The following is a 7259-nucleotide window of genomic DNA, read 5'->3' on the forward strand; positions in this document are numbered from 1 at the left end:
AGGGTTAGGATAGGTGGGGGGTTAGCCATAGGGCTCTAAAAATTGGATGGGGGCCATTCTACCCAGTCCCTCCCGAGGCACGGGCTGGGATAGGTTTTAGGGTTAGGCTTTCCCCTGGGGCGAAGCCCCTGGGAAAGCAATGCACAGGCCATCTAAAGAGGTCCCAGGTAGAGACCCCCATCCCAAAGGTTAATATCCACCACCCTAAGGTGGTGGGGTTTCAAAAAATTAGGCTCTCTGGCCTTAGCTGTGATCAGCAGAGCGCTACGTTTCGGCCTTTGTTGGCCTTCTTCAAGCAAGCTGATCGAAAAATGATTATGTTGGCCTATGGGCCTTAACATAAAATTGTCCCCGGCTTTTTCCCTTTCCCACTTCCTAATTTTAATCTTTGTGTTTCCGGTATTTCTTTCTTTGTTCCTCTCTCCAATTGATTTCCCCTCTATGTTGCCCCTTCAATTACTATTTCTCATCTGAGTTGTTCGGTTTCTCTTTCCCTTTTAAATACTCCTCTTATTTTGTCCCTGAGTTTTTTAGTTTTCAATTTAAATTTCCCTTCCCTTCTTTTGGATTTTGCCTCTTGTTTTTGTTCTTCTCCCTTCTTCCCCTCTGTATCTTGATTGATTTCTGTTTCCCTTTTTATACTCCTCTTCTGTTTGTCTTTTTAATATTTCTTGTCTTTAATTTTTATGTGTCCCTTTCTTTCTTTGCCCCCCTTTCCTTCTATTCTGACCCTTCCTCCCCTTCTGTTTCTTCACTCCACCTTTCCTTGATACTCTTCCTTTCCTCAACCCACTTTCTCCCTCTCCTTCCTTTTGCCTCCCAATACCTGTGTCTTTCCCCTTAGCCTCGTTGGGCCATATGGCACTGTACTTTTCTGGTTTTCTCCCCCCTAGTCTTTTCGGCTCCTCCCTCATGGGGGCTTAATTTATACAGGGCCTACTTGTTAGGGCTCCTTTTTCCTCTTTGGGGCTTAATTTATAGTGGGCCTACTTTGATGTGGGTTTGAGAAACGGGTCAAATGCAGCGGGCACTAGTTCAGGTTAGGTATGGGGACATCAGTTAGGGTTAGAATAAGTGGGTTGGGATTAGAGCAGGACCATGGGCCATCTAGAATTCAGTACCAGCTAGGGAGAGGGTTGAATAATGAGGTTAGGGTTAGGGTTAGGGGTTGGGGTTAGGGTTAGGGGTTGGGGTTAGGGTTAGGGTTAGGGTTAGGGGTTAGGGTTAGGGTTAGGGGTTAGGGTTAGGGATTGAGGTTAGGGTTAGGGATTGAGGTTAGGGGTTGGGGTTAGGGGTTGGGGTTAGGGATTGGGGTTATATCTAATTGGGTTAGGGTTAGGATAGGTGGGGGGTTAGCCATAGGGCTCTAAAAATTGGATGGGGGCCATTCTACCCAGTCCCTCCCGAGGCACGGGCTGGGATAGGTTTTAGGGTTAGGCTTTCCCCTGGGGCGAAGCCCCTGGGAAAGCAATGCACAGGCCATCTAAAGAGGTCCCAGGTAGAGACCCCCATCCCAAAGGTTAATATCCACCACCCTAAGGTGGTGGGGTTTCAAAAAATTAGGCTCTCTGGCCTTAGCTGTGATCAGCAGAGCGCTACGTTTCGGCCTTTGTTGGCCTTCTTCAAGCAAGCTGATCGAAAAATGATTATGTTGGCCTATGGGCCTTAACATAAAATTGTCCCCGGCTTTTTTCCCTTTCCCACTTCCTAATTTTAATCTTTGTGTTTCCGGTATTTCTTTCTTTGTTCCTCTCTCCAATTGATTTCCCCTCTATGTTGCCCCTTCAATTACTATTTCTCATCTGAGTTGTTCGGTTTCTCTTTCCCTTTTAAATACTCCTCTTATTTTGTCCCTGAGTTTTTTAGTTTTCAATTTAAATTTCCCTTCCCTTCTTTTGGATTTTGCCTCTTGTTTTTGTTCTTCTCCCTTCTTCCCCTCTGTATCTTGATTGATTTCTGTTTCCCTTTTTATACTCCTCTTCTGTTTGTCTTTTTAATATTTCTTGTCTTTAATTTTTATGTGTCCCTTTCTTTCTTTGCCCCCCTTTCCTTCTATTCTGACCCTTCCTCCCCTTCTGTTTCTTCACTCCACCTTTCCTTGATACTCTTCCTTTCCTCAACCCACTTTCTCCCTCTCCTTCCTTTTGCCTCCCAATACCTATGTCTTTCCCCTTAGCCTCGTTGGGCCATATGGCACTGTACTTTTCTAGGTTTTCTCCCCCCTAGTCTTTTCGGCTCCTCCCTCATGGGGGCTTAATTTATACAGGGCCTACTTGTTAGGGCTCCTTTTTCCTCTTTGGGGCTTAATTTATAGTGGGCCTACTTTGATGTGGGTTTGAGAAACGGGTCAAATGCAGCGGGCACTAGTTCAGGTTAGGTATGGGGACATCAGTTAGGGTTAGAATAAGTGGGTTGGGATTAGAGCAGGACCATGGGCCATCTAGAATCCAGTACCAGCTAGGGAGAGGGTTGAATAATGAGGTTAGGGTTAGGGGTTGGGGTTAGGGTTAGGGGTTAGGGTTAGGGTTAGGGTTAGGGGTTGGGGTTAGGGTTAGGGTTAGGGTTAGGGGTTAGGGTTAGGGTTAGGGGTTAGGGTTAGGGATTGAGGTTAGGGTTAGGGATTGAGGTTAGGGGTTGGGGTTAGGGGTTGGGGTTAGGGATTGGGGTTATATCTAATTGGGTTAGGGTTAGGATAGGTGGGGGGTTAGCCATAGGGCTCTAAAAATTGGATGGGGGCCATTCTACCCAGTCCCTCCCGAGGCACGGGCTGGGATAGGTTTTAGGGTTAGGCTTTCCCCTGGGGCGAAGCCCCTGGGAAAGCAATGCACAGGCCATCTAAAGAGGTCCCAGGTAGAGACCCCCATCCCAAAGGTTAATATCCACCACCCTAAGGTGGTGGGGTTTCAAAAAATTAGGCTCTCTGGCCTTAGCTGTGATCAGCATGAGCGCTACGTTTCGGCCTTTGTTGGCCTTCTTCAAGCAAGCTGATCGAAAAATGATTATGTTGGCCTATGGGCCATAGCATAAAATTGTCCCTTGCTTTTTTCCCTTTCCCACTTCCTAATTTTAATCTTTGTGTTTCTGGTATTTCTTTCTTTGTTCCTCTCTCCAATTGATTTCCCCTCTATGTTGCCCTGTTGTCCCTTCAATTTACTATTTCTCATCTGAGTTGTTCGGTTTCTCTTTCCCTTTTAAATACTCCTCTTATTTTGTCCCTGAGTTTTTTAGTTTTCAATTTAAATTTCCCTTCCCTTCTTTTGGATTTTGCCTCTTGTTTTTGTTCTTCTCCCTTCTTCCCCTCTGTATCTTGATTGATTTCTGTTTCCCTTTTTATACTCCTCTTCTGTTTGTCTTTTTAATATTTCTTGTCTTTAATTTTTATGTGTCCCTTTCTTTCTTTGCCCCCCTTTCCTTCTATTCTGATCCTTCCTTCCCCTTCTGTTTCTTCACTCCACCTTTCCTTGATACTCTTCCTTTCCTCAACCCACTTTCTCCCTCTCCTTCCTTTTGCCTCCCAATACCTGTGTCTTTCCCCTTAGCCTCGTTGGGCCATATGGCACTGTACTTTTCTGGTTTTCTCCCCCCTAGTCTTTTCGGCTCCTCCCTCATGGGGGCTTAATTTATACAGGGCCTACTTGTTAGGGCTCCTTTTTCCTCTTTGGGGCTTAATTTATAGTGGGCCTACTTTGATGTGGGTTTGAGAAACGGGTCAAATGCAGCGGGCACTAGTTCAGGTTAGGTATGGGGACATCAGTTAGGGTTAGAATAAGTGGGTTGGGATTAGAGCAGGACCATGGGCCATCTAGAATTCAGTACCAGCTAGGGAGAGGGTTGAATAATGAGGTTAGGGTTAGGGTTAGGGGTTGGGGTTAGGGTTAGGGGTTGGGGTTAGGGTTAGGGTTAGGGTTAGGGGTTAGGGTTAGGGTTAGGGGTTAGGGTTAGGGATTGAGGTTAGGGTTAGGGATTGAGGTTAGGGATTGAGGTTAGGGGTTGGGGTTAGGGATTGGGGTTATATCTAATTGGGTTAGGGTTAGGATAGGTGGGGGGTTAGCCATAGGGCTCTAAAAATTGGATGGGGGCCATTCTACCCAGTCCCTCCCGAGGCACGGGCTGGGATAGGTTTTAGGGTTAGGCTTTCCCCTGGGGCGAAGCCCCTGGGAAAGCAATGCACAGGCCATCTAAAGAGGTCCCAGGTAGAGACCCCCATCCCAAAGGTTAATATCCACCACCCTAAGGTGGTGGGGTTTCAAAAAATTAGGCTCTCTGGCCTTAGCTGTGATCAGCAGAGCGCTACGTTTCGGCCTTTGTTGGCCTTCTTCAAGCAAGCTGATCGAAAAATGATTATGTTGGCCTATGGGCCTTAACATAAAATTGTCCCCGGCTTTTTCCCTTTCCCACTTCCTAATTTTAATCTTTGTGTTTCCGGTATTTCTTTCTTTGTTCCTCTCTCCAATTGATTTCCCCTCTATGTTGCCCCCCTTCAATTACTATTTCTCATCTGAGTTGTTCGGTTTCTCTTTCCCTTTTAAATACTCCTCTTATTTTGTCCCTGAGTTTTTTAGTTTTCAATTTAAATTTCCCTTCCCTTCTTTTGGATTTTGCCTCTTGTTTTTGTTCTTCTCCCTTCTTCCCCTCTGTATCTTGATTGATTTCTGTTTCCCTTTTTATACTCCTCTTCTGTTTGTCTTTTTAATATTTCTTGTCTTTAATTTTTATGTGTCCCTTTCTTTCTTTGCCCCCCTTTCCTTCTATTCTGACCCTTCCTCCCCTTCTGTTTCTTCACTCCACCTTTCCTTGATACTCTTCCTTTCCTCAACCCACTTTCTCCCTCTCCTTCCTTTTGCCTCCCAATACCTGTGTCTTTCCCCTTAGCCTCGTTGGGCCATATGGCACTGTACTTTTCTGGTTTTCTCCCCCCTAGTCTTTTCGGCTCCTCCCTCATGGGGGCTTAATTTATACAGGGCCTACTTGTTAGGGCTCCTTTTTCCTCTTTGGGGCTTAATTTATAGTGGGCCTACTTTGATGTGGGTTTGAGAAACGGGTCAAATGCAGCGGGCACTAGTTCAGGTTAGGTATGGGGACATCAGTTAGGGTTAGAATAAGTGGGTTGGGATTAGAGCAGGACCATGGGCCATCTAGAATTCAGTACCAGCTAGGGAGAGGGTTGAATAATGAGGTTAGGGTTAGGGTTAGGGGTTGGGGTTAGGGTTAGGGGTTGGGGTTAGGGTTAGGGTTAGGGTTAGGGGTTAGGGTTAGGGTTAGGGTTAGGGTTAGGGTTAGGGATTGAGGTTAGGGTTAGGGTTAGGGGTTAGGGTTAGGGATTGGGGTTAGGGGTTGGGGTTAGGGATTGGGGTTATATCTAATTGGGTTAGGGTTAGGATAGGTGGGGGGTTAGCCATAGGGCTCTAAAAATTGGATGGGGGCCATTCTACCCAGTCCCTCCCGAGGCACGGGCTGGGATAGGTTTTAGGGTTAGGCTTTCCCCTGGGGCGAAGCCCCTGGGAAAGCAATGCACAGGCCATCTAAAGAGGTCCCAGGTAGAGACCCCCATCCCAAAGGTTAATATCCACCACCCTAAGGTGGTGGGGTTTCAAAAAATTAGGCTCTCTGGCCTTAGCTGTGATCAGCAGAGCGCTACGTTTCGGCCTTTGTTGGCCTTCTTCAAGCAAGCTGATCGAAAAATGATTATGTTGGCCTATGGGCCTTAACATAAAATTGTCCCTGGCTTTTTTCCCTTTCCCACTTCCTAATTTTAATCTTTGTGTTTCCGGTATTTCTTTCTTTGTTCCTCTCTCCAATTGATTTCCCCTCTATGTTGCCCTTCCTTCAATTACTATTTCTCATCTGAGTTGTTCGGTTTCTCTTTCCCCTTTTAAATACTCCTCTTATTTTGTCCCTGAGTTTTTTAGTTTTCAATTTAAATTTCCCTTCCCTTCTTTTGGATTTTGCCTCTTGTTTTTGTTCTTCTCCCTTCTTCCCCTCTGTATCTTGATTGATTTCTGTTTCCCTTTTTATACTCCTCTTCTGTTTGTCTTTTTAATATTTCTTGTCTTTAATTTTTATGTGTCCCTTTCTTTCTTTGCCCCCCTTTCCTTCTATTCTGACCCTTCCTCCCCTTCTGTTTCTTCACTCCACCTTTCCTTGATACTCTTCCTTTCCTCAACCCACTTTCTCCCTCTCCTTCCTTTTGCCTCCCAATACCTGTGTCTTTCCCCTTAGCCTCGTTGGGCCATATGGCACTGTACTTTTCTGGTTTTCTCCCCCCTAGTCTTTTCGGCTCCTCCCTCATGGGGGCTTAATTTATACAGGGCCTACTTGTTAGGGCTCCTTTTTCCTCTTTGGGGCTTAATTTATAGTGGGCCTACTTTGATGTGGGTTTGAGAAACGGGTCAAATGCAGCGGGCACTAGTTCAGGTTAGGTATGGGGACATCAGTTAGGGTTAGAATAAGTGGGTTGGGATTAGAGCAGGACCATGGGCCATCTAGAATTCAGTACCAGCTAGGGAGAGGGTTGAATAATGAGGTTAGGGTTAGGGTTAGGGGTTGGGGTTAGGGTTAGGGGTTGGGGTTAGGGTTAGGGTTAGGGTTAGGGGTTAGGGGTTAGGGTTAGGGTTAGGGGTTAGGGTTAGGGATTGAGGTTAGGGTTAGGGATTGAGGTTAGGGGTTGGGGTTAGGGGTTGGGGTTAGGGATTGGGGTTATATCTAATTGGGTTAGGGTTAGGATAGGTGGGGGGTTAGCCATAGGGCTCTAAAAATTGGATGGGGGCCATTCTACCCAGTCCCTCCCGAGGCACGGGCTGGGATAGGTTTTAGGGTTAGGCTTTCCCCTGGGGCGAAGCCCCTGGGAAAGCAATGCACAGGCCATCTAAAGAGGTCCCAGGTAGAGACCCCCATCCCAAAGGTTAATATCCACCACCCTAAGGTGGTGGGGTTTCAAAAAATTAGGCTCTCTGGCCTTAGCTGTGATCAGCAGAGCGCTACGTTTCGGCCTTTGTTGGCCTTCTTCAAGCAAGCTGATCGAAAAATGATTATGTTGGCCTATGGGCCTTAACATAAAATTGTCCCCGGCTTTTTCCCTTTCCCACTTCCTAATTTTAATCTTTGTGTTTCCGGTATTTCTTTCTTTGTTCCTCTCTCCAATTGATTTCCCCTCTATGTTGCCCCTTCAATTACTATTTCTCATCTGAGTTGTTCGGTTTCTCTTTCCCTTTTAAATACTCCTCTTATTTTGTCCCTGAGTTTTTTAGTTTTCAATTTAA

The sequence above is a fragment of the Takifugu rubripes genome, chromosome 21 (genome assembly GCF_901000725.2).
Source record: "Takifugu rubripes chromosome 21, fTakRub1.2, whole genome shotgun sequence".
NCBI lineage: Eukaryota > Metazoa > Chordata > Actinopteri > Tetraodontiformes > Tetraodontidae > Takifugu > Takifugu rubripes.